Source organism: Gastrolobium bilobum, unplaced genomic scaffold (genome assembly GCF_033153095.1).
Source record: "Gastrolobium bilobum isolate Gb01-03AN ecotype WA unplaced genomic scaffold, APGP_CSIRO_Gbil_v1 utg776, whole genome shotgun sequence".
Taxonomy (NCBI): Eukaryota; Viridiplantae; Streptophyta; class Magnoliopsida; order Fabales; family Fabaceae; genus Gastrolobium; species Gastrolobium bilobum.
In genome coordinates this window covers 734,007-749,089 of record NW_026899202.1, presented here as the reverse complement: position 1 = coordinate 749,089, position 15,083 = coordinate 734,007, and positions in this window count along the sequence as shown.

The following is a 15,083-nucleotide window of genomic DNA, read 5'->3' as shown; positions in this document are numbered from 1 at the left end:
CAATAATCCCTTTTTTTATTTGGACGGTATGCCACATTAAACTAATTGAATAAATATACAATTTAGTTCCAAAAAAGTAGAGTAAAATACTTTTTGGATCCTCAACAAAAATTACGAGCCCAATTTAATCCCTTAAAAAAATTGACTTGTGTGGTCGCTCTGAAATTTAAAGTAGACCCAGCGAGTCGCAATCGTGGTCCCTATGAAATTCAAAAAAGACACATGTTAGTCCCTCAAAAAGTTTAGTATTGGTCTATTTTAAATTTCAGAAAAATCACGAATCGACTTTTTTTTTTCTAAACGATTAAATTGGGCATGTGATATTTGTTAATGACGCAAAAGTTAATTTACTCAAAAAAGTATTATTTGTGTATCTTTAGTACGTATCTGAAAGCTTCTATTTTTATAAACTAGTCCCGGAAATTGTTAACTTGTTAATAATTAGTGTATATTATCGAAATTTTCCTCGCTAATAATTTTTTTAAAACTAATTTATATAGACCAAACTTTCAGAGATCAACTACCATAAAACGTTTTTCAAGAACTTGAATAATATATTTATTTTAATAAAATATGTTTAAAATCTGATCACACACGATTGAACTTGGTTCAGTTGATGTTTGAGATGAGTCTGCAGCGAGATGAATTTTTGATGCGGGATACTTCAACAGAATTGTTGTACCAGTGCTTAAGGTCTTTGTTTGGAGAGAATAGATAATGAGAGATATCTACAAGGCACTCTGACGCTCAATCAGTATTTGATTAATGAGCTTAAGTTACAATAGAGGAGATGATTATACCTGAGCACTGAGCCTTCTTTATATAATAATGGTTTAGGGTTTAGCCTTCTTAGGTCTAACTGGAACCATGTGTCTGTCTTTAGTCATTAGTCGTTGAGAATGCCTATGAACTCTGTGATGCTGTAAAGAATCATTTCTACTCAAAAGCTTAAGCTGGTAAGTGATGAGTCTTCACTGATTTTATATTATATCTCTCACATTTCCTCATGCAAGAGCTCTTTCGGCTTGAAACATGGATATTGCAAAGACCCATTTTTTTGTTCTACACAGTGCTGACTAAATTTCACAAGAAAGTAGGGGTGATGAGGATTGAACTTGTGACCTCATGGTCATCTTGACTCTGATATCATGATAAGCAACCATTTTACCCAAAAGATTAAACTGGTAAGTGATGGATCTTCAATGATTTTATATTATATCTCTTCAACAAATGTATATGCACGATGAACACATTTCTTAACTCCTTAAGTCTTCTTTATTAAGCTTCCTAGACAATAAAATGGATTGCACCATTGATATTAGGGGTGTTCATAAATCGATCCAAACTGATTCAAATCATGGTGACATAATTGAAAAATCGAAAACTGAAAAACAAAAAAATGCATATTTTAGTTGGATTGGATCGATTTTCGATTTGGTTGGTGAAAATTGATATAATCCAATTCGATCCACTGTATTATGTATTTATTATTTTTGAAAGATGGTGACTTGGAATCTTGTTATTTTGTAGACTTGGAATCTTGGATGTTATTGAAAGAAAACTATCTTATTTTAGTTTTTTATTGTTTATTAATCTATTTTAACTCTTCATGAGTTTTAAGTCTTGTTTTAGTGTCAAGACTTGAATTTTCCAGTTATTTGTAACTTTGAATGACTTTATTTTGATATAGCTAGTGATTTATATGACGAAAATTTTAGGCTTTTTCAAAAATCAAAAATCGATCCAATCCAAACAGAATAAAATTGGATTGGATTGGATCGAATATAAAAAAAATCCAAACTGAATGGATGATTAAATGATCAAACCAAAGGCATTAGATCAGATGATTTTTGCTTCAAAACCGATCCAATCCAGACCGCGAACACTCTTAGTTGATATTGCTTGTGTTGGTCCAGATTAGAATTGATTATAGATGTTCCAAAGCAATTTCAGCCTATGTAGCACCGATACTTCAAAAAATCTAAAGTGTCAATGTCCGACACGCTCTGACATGTGGTCAACATTCTCGACACGTTGACCATTCAGACATGTTGACATGTTTCCCCTATGGGTGTTCCTCAGTAGATTTTGTTCTTCGCTCTTTTCCCTTCGCTTCCATCTGGATCACTCCACTTCATGCTCAAAATCATGAAAAGCAGTTCTTTTTTCAAAAAGGTTGTTCTAGGTTGCACTGAGCTTCGAGGGAGGAGGTGTAAAGGCTTCATTGTGCATACGATGACGTTCCGTGTGAGACAATGGTGGTGAAAATATAAAGGCTACATAGACCTCAGGTTGACCTTAGGAACAAAAGAAGTGTTCAAATCTGAACGGGTCAAATTCATAGTGGCTGATTTCCCATCAGAATATAATATAATTCTGGGAAGACCAACCATACACCAGCGGGACATGCTGGTTTCTACAAAGCACCAGAAGATAAAAATGGTAAGCAGTAAAAATGAAAAAATTACTGTTTGTGGAGATCAAAAGGAGTCCTGGGGATGCTATTTTGACACCGTCAAAGAAAATGAAAGCGGACATTCGAGTCCACCCCGGATTCATCCAGGGGATAAACTCGGCAAGAATACAATTCCTCAACACTCAAGGAAGCTGGTCAACGTGGTTGAACTAGACATGAGAGAAGAAATAATCCTGAGACCAGAGCCTGATGGAGAATTAGAAGATCTTGCATTGGGGAAGGAACCTGGTCAACTTACCCGAATTGGTAAGACATAGATCCTCGAATCAAACAAGAGTTAGTCGGGTTCCTCAAAAGCAACACGAACGTATTTTCTTGGAAGTCATCAGAGATCCCAGGGATAGATCCTGCTTTCTGCTGCCACAAGCTTGCAGTCTATCCCGAATCCACACAGTTTCTTAAAAGAAAAGGAAGTTGGGACTAGAAAGGAAACAAGTACTGGAAGAACATGTGAAGGAGTTGCTAGATGCGGGGTTCATTCGGGAAATACAGTACACAATATGGCTTGCGAACGTGGTTATGGTGAAAAAACCAAACGGGAAGTGGACAGTCTGTACTTATTATACGGACTTGAACAAGGTATGCCCAAAAGACTCTTATCCTATGTCTAACACAGACCAGCTGGTAAACAACTCTGCTGGATTTCAATTGTTGTCTTTCATGGATGCATATTCTGGTTACAACCAGATCCCAATGTACCCGGGGGACCAAGAAAAAACTGCCTTTATTGCTGAAAAGGCTAACTACTGCTATAATGTGATGCCATTTGGGCTTAAAATCTCAGGGTCAACTTATCAAAGAATGATGAATAAAGTATTTAAAGATCAACTGGGCAAAAATGTAGAAGTATACATTGACGATATGATAGTAAAGTCGTTTGATATGACAAATCATGTCCAGGATCTTGAGCAGACATTTCAAAAGCTCAGGAAATATCGCATCCGTCTAAACCCGGTAAAATGTGCATTTGGAGTCCTGGCTGGGAAGTTTTTGGGTTTCATGTTAACCAATAGAGGAATTGAAGCAAACCCTGACAAGTGCAAGGCAGTACTTGATATGAAGGTACCACAGAATAAGAAGGAGGTTCAGCAGTTAACCGATCGATTAGCTGCATTAACCTGATTCTTACCAAAGTCTGCTGAGAATGGCCTCCCATTCTTTAAATTATTAAAGAAGGAAGCAATGGAAGGATGGAACCCGGAATGTGAAGCTGCGCTCGAAAAAGTCAAGAAATGTTTAGCAACTCCACCAGTGCTCTCAAAGCCAAAGCCATGAGACAATCTGATCTTGTATCTGGCTGTGAGGGAGGAGGCAATAAGTGCTGTACTGATTAAGGAAATCGATAAAGGCCAAAAGTCGATTTATTTTATCAGTAGAGCCTTTCTAGGTGCAGAGGTCAGATATCAAAAGCTAGAAAAAGTGTCTTTCGCTTTGTTGATCACGGCTAGAAGATTGCGGCCATATTTTCAGGGACATCAAATAATAGTCAGGATCAATCAGCCTATACGGCAGGTGTTGCACAAGCCGGACCTGGCGGAAAGAATGACTAATTGGGCTATTGAGCTCAGTGAGTACGATATAACATATGAAAGTCGGAAGGCCATCAAGTCACAAGCTCTGGCCGACTTCATAGTGGAGCTAACACCATTGAACTCGGAATGTGAAGAATCTGGGGATGCATGGAAGGTCTATGTAGATGGATCCTCCAACAATAAAGGAAGTGGAGCAGGAATCATACTCGAAAGCCAAGAAGGAGTGACAATTGTACACTCCTTAAACTTAGGCTTCCCAACTTCGAACAAACAAGCAGAGTATGAAGCTTTGATAGCCAGATTGATGCAGGCTAAAGAACATGGAGCTAGGAGGGTAAAAATCTTCAGTGACTCACAGCTGGTGACTTCACAGATAGAAGGAAAATATCAGGTCAAGGGACCTCTATTAATGAAATACCTGAACAAAGTACAGAAGATGATGGCCGACTTCGATGAAGTGTAAGTCACTAATATTCCTCGAGGGGAAAATAGCTGGGCTGATATCTTGTCTAAATTGGCAAGTACCAAAAACTCAGGCAACCACAGAACTGTGGTACAACAAAGCATAATAATGCCGAGCTGCGTGATGGCTATCACCTCGGCAAATGACTGGAGGCAACCCATAGTGGCATACCTTGAGAAAGGAATATTGCCAGAAGATCGACTGGAATCCAGGAAGTTAGTCTGAGATGCAGCACACTACACAATTGTGAAGGATCAGTTGTTTAGAAAGGGGTTGCATGTACCCATGTTGAAATGCTTGAACTCGGAAGAAGCAAAATATGTTCTGGCCGAGATGCATGATGGAATTAACAGCCATCACATGCGAGGCAAAGCTTTGGCTAGAAAGGACCTCTGAGCTAGTTATTACTGGCCAAGTATGGAGGCGGACTCTAAAGAGCATGTCAAGAGATGTGACAGCTGCCAGAAGCATGCCAAGCTAATTCTTTCACAACCTGAAGAACTGAAATATATCTCAGCACCATGGTCCTTTTTCAAATGAGGAATGGATTTGCTGGGACCCTTCAAAGCTGCAGAAGGACAATTAAAGTGGTTGATTGTAGCTGTGGATTACTTCACAAAATGGATAGAAGCAGAACCAGTCACCACGATCACCTCGGCTAGAGTACAAAGGTTCTTTGAACGGAACATAGTCTCCAGATTTGGGATACCGGGCGAGGATGTAACTGATAATCGAACACAGTTTGCTGATAAAAGGTTCGAACAATTGATAAAGACTTGCAATTCAAACATCGCTTTGCATCTGTGGGGCACCCGCAGTCAAATAGACAAGCTGAAGCAGCAAACAAGATAATCGTGGATGGTCTCAAAAAATGAATGTTTGATGCTGAAGAAAGCTGGGTTCAGCAGCTCTACTTTGTCCTTTAGGGATACAGAACGAGTACCCAAACTGCAACAGGGGAAACCCCTTTTCGACTAACATATGGTTGCGAAGCCATGATCCCGATGGAAATCGGAGAACCTTCTTGGAGGAAGATGAATAGTAGCGAGCAAGGCGAGCAACAGAACAATAAGTTACTCATTGCCGAGTTAGACCTTGCTGACGAAGCTCGGGTTGCAGCTCACTGCCGGGATATGATGGCCAAGCGACAGATGGCAGTTAGATACAACAAAAAAGTGAGGCCAAGAATCTTTGAGAAAAATGATTTGGTACTCACGAGAGCGGATATTGGAAATAAAAATGCCATAGATGGAAAGTTAGCTGCAAACTGGGAAGGACCATACCGAGTTAGAGAAAAGCTCAGAAAAGGAGCCTATATCCTAGAAACAGTGGAAGGCAAAGAAATTAAGCAGACTTGGAATGCGGATAAGCTGAAAATATATTACAGCTAAATCTGGAGTCCGCCTTTTAAGTATTTCAATATTTCAATTTGTTTAGAATTTCCTAGATGAAGTTTTTTCCTCTATTAGGGATTTGACTAAAGCTGAATATGCCGGCAAATTCATGTAGCAAACAATTTGATATCAATAAATGAGAAATTTTTTCTTTTTAAAAGATTTGTCCTTGTCTATTTTCGATGCATCAATACGAAATCAGAGATACAAGTACAATTTGTCATAGTGACTCTGATCAAGTCAAAATGCTCCTTATTTCGGTCTAAGAACCAAAAGGGACAGGTGACAGTGTTGTCTTTATCTTAGATAAAGTTGAATTACAAAATTCAAATTATAGCAAATGGTTAAGTCAATAAAGACGAGATCCATTATTAATACAGGCTTACCAAAACGGTAAAGTCAAAACAAACATGCGTCATGGAGAATGACAGAAAACAGAATTCGTACAATGCTTTGACATCGGCCAGGTCAAGAATATAAAACTCGTAAGATGCACGGGTTTAGTAAATTTATTTGAGTTGAAAAATTACCAACAAGTATGGGGTAAAACTCGGATAAAGCTTAACGCATAACTCGGAAAAGCCCGGGTTAAAAAAGCAAAATCAATCCAAGTTGCAACTCAGCCAGGATGGGGCAACTCGGACAAGGTTTGAAATACGCAAAAATTGCCTAAGTTATGAACTTAGCTGATAAAGGCATAAGCCCACTTGTCAGAAAACAAGGTCATGTTAAATCCTTACAAGTGTTCAATGAATGTTCAAGGAAAGTACGAAAAATTATGAAAATAAAAATACCTAGAGAAATGCATCTATGGAAAATTTGGGAAGTAAGAAATGCAAGACGTCAAATCATAAAGCAGAACATGAGAAGAAGATAAAAGGCTCAAATAGCAAATTTAAACCGGAGTAAAACCGACAATATTCAAAATAAGTTAAAAAGGGGCCCAAAGACCCCAGCAAAAAAGATACAAAATGAAATCGGCATCCCGGCTCTTCATGCGGCAGGAGGAGCAGGTTGAGTGCTAACTTCTTCACCTCCCTCTACCATGGTCTCTTCCCCGCCTTCTGTCCGAGTAACAGAGTCACAAGTTGGAGATTCTGGAGGGGGACCTACAATCAAGCCCTTGCTGACATACGCCTTGGGATGTATTCCGGTTGTATTAAATGCTAATTCTGGGTTGACAACCTTCAGTTGATTAAGAGCATTGTTGAAAGAACCCACCACTGGTTTATCGAGTTCGACTCGATAGTTTTCGGCAGTAGACTTAGCTTCCTTCAACTCTGCCTTAACCCTTTCGAACATAATCTTGAAAACAGTCAGCGACTTGTGATTAAAGGCATGTAAGGATTGAAGTTTGTTATGCCCCCATTGAAGGTTGGTGAAACTATCTTTAGTCTCCGCTAACCCCAGAACAGCTTGATCCTTTTCTTCCTTCACCTGCGATAAGTCAGCAATGGCCTTGGCTTTTTCACCCTGGCATGTATTCAGGTCTTTAAAGGTGCGAAGATAATTATCCTTCAAAGACATAAGTGGCCTAACCATGGTGGACATTTTCATACAACCCAACTCCATATCCTCCAATTCCCTTACTTGCGTGGAGGTGAAAGGAGAAGAGTTAAAGAAAATCTTAGGGGGGCAAACGGCATCCCGGAGAGCACCAGTTATTCCGGATTTCCATAACGCATGCTTGGAAATCCCAGAGGACGGTGGAGGCTAGCAAACTTCGACACGCCCTGGGAAGAAACACGAGCATGCTTTCTCAGGATTCCCCTTGGACTTGTCACCAGGGATTCCTTTGTTCTTGTTGGCAGTAAGGGAATGAGGCTTCTTAGATATTTCATCGGGGGCTTTTCTTTTCTTACCCGTCGAGTCAGTAACTGCCCCCTTGGCACCCCGGTTTAAAACTGAGAGCTAGCTAGGCCGGTCGTCCTTTTCACTTTGTTGCTCGCCTGGTTGTTGGTCTGCCATATTAGGAACTACAAAGTAAAGCGGCAATCGGGTCATAAAATGCAATAAACAAGCATTATAAATGTTGAAATAAACATACTTAATTCGACATCAAGCTCCTCTTGAGACTTATAAATGAGGGATGCAACACTGGCATGTTTGTATGACTGCAAATATGTACCAATGGCAATGGCACTATTGATGTCGGCAGGGCTTAACTCTGACTCGTTGAAGCGGTAGCTTGAAGAAGGAAATTGGAAATGGTCAGATGACCAACATAAGGGAAACTTTCCCTCCACGTCCTCGGTACCACGGTTATGGAGAAACCATACCTCTTTACCGGGATGTGCAGAAACTTTAAAGAACTAGTCTTTAAAATTTTTAAAAGACTCAGTATAAACCCGAAAAAGTCTACGATCTGGAACACCCCGGATGATAACCCAACCCTTTCTTTCTGGCGGTTCATGACCAGTTCGACAAGAAACAACTTGGAAAAAATAAAAAAAGACACGAACAGAAGGCTGAAGAGCAAGGTGTGCACAAAAATGCTCAAATGCCTTAACAAAACCCCAGCCATTGGGATGAAGTTGGGTGGGTGATATATGGAGATGATTGAGAATGTCCATTTGGAACTCGGTCAAAGGAAAACGAATTCCAAGTTGAATCACGACATCACGATAGAAGAAAAAGAAACAAGGGTTTTCTTCTGCTCCCCCAGAGCAAACCGACTCATCTTCTCGGGGAGGGGCTATATCGTAATTATCTAACTGCCCAACGGGAAGACCGGCCACGTCATCCGAACTCATTTCGGACGTAGTATTTGAAACCTCAAAAGTTACCCACGGAAACTGGGATACTAAAGAGGCTGAAGGAGACTCAAAACATGACTCAACAGAGCTCGACTCATCAACATCTTCTTGAGGAGAAGATGCCATAAAAACCTAAAACAAGAAAAGAGTTGAATCAGAAAAGAAGGGGCATACATGAATCAAAAATGTTATCAGAAGGTCGTTATGGGATCATCTGCTCCACCAGATGCGGAGGTAAATCCCGGCATATCTCGATGCCAATAGCTTGCCAAAGTAGACTCGGCTAAAGAGTCACATCCTTGCTCGACAAGCTTAGAACTCAAGTAGACACAAGAGTGACATGGGACACTCCTTGGGACAGAGGAAGAATGAGAGAAAGCCCGGATGGTGGAAAGAGAACTTGGAGGAATCATAGGCTGGCTACGGGCTCAGCCCCGGGTTGGGGAAACAGATGCGAACCACATCTGTTTGCGGTAAGACGACCCCTAGCCCGGTTGGATGAACCTCTACCCCAATGGTGCCCTAAATCCCTATTGGACATCCCAGACCTTCTCCGATATCTACCACCACGGTAACCGCGAAGCATGACTTCCCGTTCTTCTTCCTCGGTCCTTGGAATCCCCCAAAGCCAGAAACGGGCACCAGGAGAAATCTTTTTGAAAAAATCAGAATCTTCCTCCTTCTCCCCCTTACAACACAAAGCTGAAGAAGGAGAGTTTTCCGCCTCATTTGGTTAAAAAAGTGAAGACACTAAGATTTGAAACAGTAAGGAAGGATGGCGAAGACAAGGTGACAAACACCAAAATACCAGAAGGGAAGCAATACGTAACCCCCTGAAAGTGCAGAAAATGGGTGTAATCAACGCAATGGCATGCAACGCGCAAAGAATTCATAAATGGAAAAGCATACCGAAGAAAAATTGATCAAACGCAAGCATCTCAAAACAGAAACAACAAAAGCAAAGTATGCTGAAATACCTGTAAATCGAAGATGAAAGAGATGAACTAGCAAGAAAACGGAGAAATGTGTTTGGGAGGCTGACACTCTGGGAAATGCAGCTTCGGCACAATGCTCATAAGGTAAACAAAAGCACGTAATGTGAGACAGAGGCTTATATAGGCATGACTAGTGACCATTAGGGGTGCGAATGGCAAAGGTCAGGGCTATTAAGGTCTTTGCACTTGTAAATAATAACTGCAACAATCATGGATAATAACCGCAATCATCATGGGCGGTAGCCACAGCACGCAGAAATGGCAAGAGTCAGGGTCACTAGTGCCATTTCACTTCAAAAAAGTAATGATTAACTGAAACGATGCTGCAATAAATATGCACGAAACGCAAAAACGGCATAGAACGGCTGCGGCATGCTAAAGCACGCGGGTTATAGCACGTGGCAGAACGAAATGAGTACCACTCATAAACCAACAGATAAGACAGGGAACGTACATATGCAACTACCAACCGGGTTAAACACCTGACGCTTGGGGGCAACTCGCCAGTTGGACTACAACTACTCAAGCACATCTGTTACCCGGTTAGTACGTAAAGTATCTCGCCTAGTTCATGCAAAACCCGTCAACTTGGTAAATAAAGGCATAAAATAATACTCCAGTTAGGCATGATGCTTGAGGGCAACCCGTCAATTGGATCCCAACAACTTAAGCACATCCCCAACTCGAAGTAGGAACACAAAAGGTTGATGCTCGACCTGCCGGTATAAGGAACGAGGAAAAGTCGTCCTTGACGTAAGCTGCAAACTCAGAATAAGCATAAATGCTGATATGGAGGGACAACTCGCCAGTTGGATCCCAATTGCTCAAGCCTACCACCAATCCAAAAAAAGGGATACGAGAAATATCTCCCCGGGTTGATGCTCAGCCCATTGACATAAGGGGCAAGAGATACCCACATGGAAAAAACTCGAAAAACGAGGAACATTGCAAAAGTTCAAAAGTTTGCAAGAACGTAAATATATTCAGGAACACAAACCTGAAGAAACACACACACAAGTTCACCCCGGCAACCCGGATATCCAGGTAGTCTGGCTGAGGGGCAACTGTTATGGACCCATATAAGGGGCCCATTAAGTGATAGGCTCAACAAGGGGCAATCCAAGATCTGAATCAATAATAATCATGGATAGATATCCATCAAGGATACTAATCCTAATACGACAGCATAACAAGCAGGCCTGGGCCCTTATCAGAGGCACCAAAGGCCCATCCACACTACCCACAGGTAACTCTATAAATACATGATAAACTCTAAAGGTACGTTACGCTCTCTCTTACTGTTATGCTGTCACTGTGCGCGCGCACACACCCCTTTGGCTAACGCCGTTATAGTATTCTGTGCACAGTGATCTGCTTGACTCAAGGGTATCTCCTTCATAGATACCTTGGAGAGGGCACGAGATCCAAGAGAAACATACCAGCCTATTGAGCTGGACATCTCTGTCCCAAGGACATAATAGTTTTAGTAATGGTTAATTTCATAATAAATATTTGAAATTTCATTACTTATTATGAAAAAATTGATCAATATTTTACCAAACTAATATGAACAAAATTAAAAACGGATACCGAATAAGTTTTGAATTTGAAAATATAATAGTAAATATTTACATCTTTTTTTCTTTACAAACTTGATGGGTATTATAAGTTTAATTTTTTTTTTGTTAAATTATGAATATTAAATGTAATATACACTATATAAATTAAAAATATTATTTAATATTAAAATGTGTCCTAAAATATCAAATTCATATTTTTTTTAAAATTGACGTACAATATCAGGTCATGTCATGTGTCACATATTAATATCGGTGCTAGATAAATTTTAACAATCTAACAAGTGAACTGAGAATATCGAAATAGTGACCCAAATATCATATTTTTATAAAAGAAATTCTCAAATACCACCTAATTTATTATTGGGAGTAATAAATTAAGTTATTAAAATATCAATCTGTTCTGAATAAAAATATAAAAGTCAACGAAAGATTCGCAATGGGGCACAGTAAATTTGGTTTGGTTGGAACAGGTACCTATTTCTAATATATAAAGGGTAATGTGGGTAACGCACATTTCTTTGACTGAATAATTATGCCCGCATCCATACATCATCCTCAATATTTTTGTGCAGCGTGTCGATATGTTCTTCTACTCTTCGCTGTCTCTGACGAGTAAAACTTGCATACAGTGCGGGTACTCCTTTTTTTAATTTTGATTTTTTTTTTCCTATTTTATTCCATTTCTATTTTTTTATATGTCTAAAAAAAATAAATTCTTTTGGACAAAATGTAGGTGCATATTGGATCCACACAGAATTTTGTCGCCTTCCACATTCCTATACCATATACACATTTTTTAATACTTTTTATATTTGACTGAGCGAATAACTTTGAACGTTGATTCGCTCAAGTGCCCAGCAATTAACGGCAATTTGTAACTTTTAATAAAGGAAAAAATTACTCTTATGCTACATGTGATAAATTTTTCTCCTACATATCATTCGATGATTGTGTCACCATTTTTTTCTTTTCTTTTTATTTTTCAGATAATGAAACCCACAAATTTATCTCTATAACATGAAATAATTTATCTCTTTTAACATAAGATTAATAAAATCCTTTAATAAATACCTAGGAACTTTTATTCATGAGGCGGTAACTTATTAATTAGTTCTATTACTTCATAACATATAAATGAGTGTGCAATTTTTAGTAAAAACCCATTAACTTTTCTCCGTTAGTTTTTCCTTCTCATCTTTTCTGTCTCTGTGTCACTTAATTTTTTTGAGTAAAACCTTTTTGTAGTCCCTAACAAAAAAAATATAATCTTCACTTTAATTCTCTACAAAAAAAACATTAGTCGACTGATTCTTATAAAATTCAAAGTGAATCCATTTTAATTTTTTTGAAGGATTAATATTGGTCTTTTTGAATTTGTGAGGGACCACAATTTCAACTAAATAGGTCTACTCTGAATTTCTTAAGGATCTCAACACTATTTTTTTTTAAAGGACTAAAGTGGGACCGTGTTTTTTCTTAGGGACCTAAAAAGGGACTTTACTCTAATTTTTTTGAGTAAAACTTATTTTAGGTCCCTAACAAAAAATACGGTCTCCACCTTCGTCCCTTATAAAAAGAAATTAGTCCCGAGATTTCTAAGAAATTTAAAGTGGACTCATTTAATTGAAATCGTGATCTCTTACAAATTCAAAAAAAACACCGTAATAGTCCCTCAAAAAAGACTAAAATGAGTAAGGACCACAAGATTTTTTTTTATAAAAAATTAAAATGAGGACCGTATTTTTTATTAAGAATCCAAAAGAGACTTTACTCTAATTTTTTTTTTCTCTTGGTAACATTTTTTTCCCCCTTCTCTATGTCACCAAGACACCAATCATTAACCCTTTTTTTTTTTTAGTCAACAGCATTTTGTTTGGGTTAACAATTTTTTCATTTGAATCAGCATTTCTTTTTCTTGGGATTTGTTTTGGGTTAAGACTTCATATTTGGATTTATAATTGATCATTATCATTTTTGGTCGATTGGATTAAGAAAATTGTTGGATGGACATTAACCATTCACTGGTAAAATTACTTGATCCAATTCATTTAATTTATTAATTTTATTTTATAATTGAATCGGTCGTACTAGATATATACATTAATGGCCCAGATAACTTTTTAATTGTCACTCCAAATTAGACCACAATTTGTTTGCAACTTTTTTCTTTTTTGAAAATATAATTTTATTGACTTTGTATCGATACATTTTAACGATTTTTGTTTCAAAAATAGAATATTTATTATTTGGTTATCATTATCAAAATAAAATATTTATTGGTGACCACATAATCAAAATCAAATATGATGGCTAAAGAAAATACCTGAATTTGATTATGAAAGACTAAATTTTTTTAAAAAAAATAAAGATTTCACAGGACTTATTTTAAAAAAGTTACATTGTTTAATAAGTTTTTTTTTCGGATATAATGAAAATATTGAAGTTTAAACTTATAACATCATATCAATTATCCAAATTCCATATCACTAAATTAATTTTAGGACTTATTGTTTCACAACACTACATACTTAAAATAACTATATATTTTTTAATTTATTTTAAAATAAATTTAAAAATTAAGTAAAAATAAAAATTTTGTGTTGGATTTCATAAAATATGAACAAAAGATAAAAGAAAGGTAATGTTTTTCTCTTTTTACATGACACAAGTCATTTTCCTACACAAACATAAAAATGGACCCATCAATTCTTTTACTTTTCTTTTATTTTAAAAATAATAAATCTCAAAATTAATATATCTATAACATGACCTAAGAATTTTCCTACAACATAATATTAATTTTTCCGTAAAAGAATTATTAAGGTGTGAAGTGTGAACCATCATTTATAAAGCAATTTATTTTTAAAATACAAAAATAAAAAGTGTACAGAATTATTCAGCGAAGACGACGAAGAGCAGATGACCATATCGACACACTGCACGAAAATATTGAGAAGATGTATGGATAAGTACACCTCGCAAAACGGGTTCGGTTCGGTCGGCCAACTTGCTCATTCCGCTAAATGGATAGAGCAGATTGAATTTTTTAATCCATCTCAAAAGCAGCGTAGGATGGAGCGAACTTATTTTTTGGCGGGCTGATGGTAGGCATAGGCGGATCAGTGTAAAATAGACTCGGGCTGACGGACAAACCCGCACAACTCGCCAAACGGGACGGAGAAGACTGAGTTTTTCAGCCCATTTTTAAAAGCGAAGCGGGACGGACTAATTTATTTTTTAGGCCGTCCACTTTGCCACTCTATGGACGGGGCATAATTATTCAGTCATAGAAATATGCATTACCCACATTACCCCTTACATATTAGAAATAGGTACCTGCTTTTGACCAAACCAAATTTAACGTGACCCATAACGAACTTGTCATTGGGTGCGTAAGCAGATTTATATTTTAATTACCTAATTCATTATTATCAGTAATAAATTAGGTGACTATAAAAAATATGATACCTGTTATAATAAATTTGCATGCGTGATATTTAAAAAAAAATTACTATTTATATTATATTTGAAAAAAAAAATGGTAAAAACAGTCACTGTTCCGAGAATACCCTATGTAGGTCACAGCAAGTCAGCAAGTGACAAGCCTGAATCCTACATCTTCTTTTCGTTTCCTATTTCGTATTTTGGGTGCATGCCTCACACGATGTGAATAGTTTAATATTTTGGGACATTGATCATTGTGTCACTCTTTTAATAAAAATTTACCTGATTGTCACATATGAAATTTTTTTGTCAAAATGTCACGTCACAATCTCGCTGGTCTGACAAACGAGAATAGACTTGACACATGTCAGCGTCTGAATAGTCAATCATTCTCGCTGCCAGCTAGAATGACAGAATGCTGATACGTGGCAAAAGTACAGACA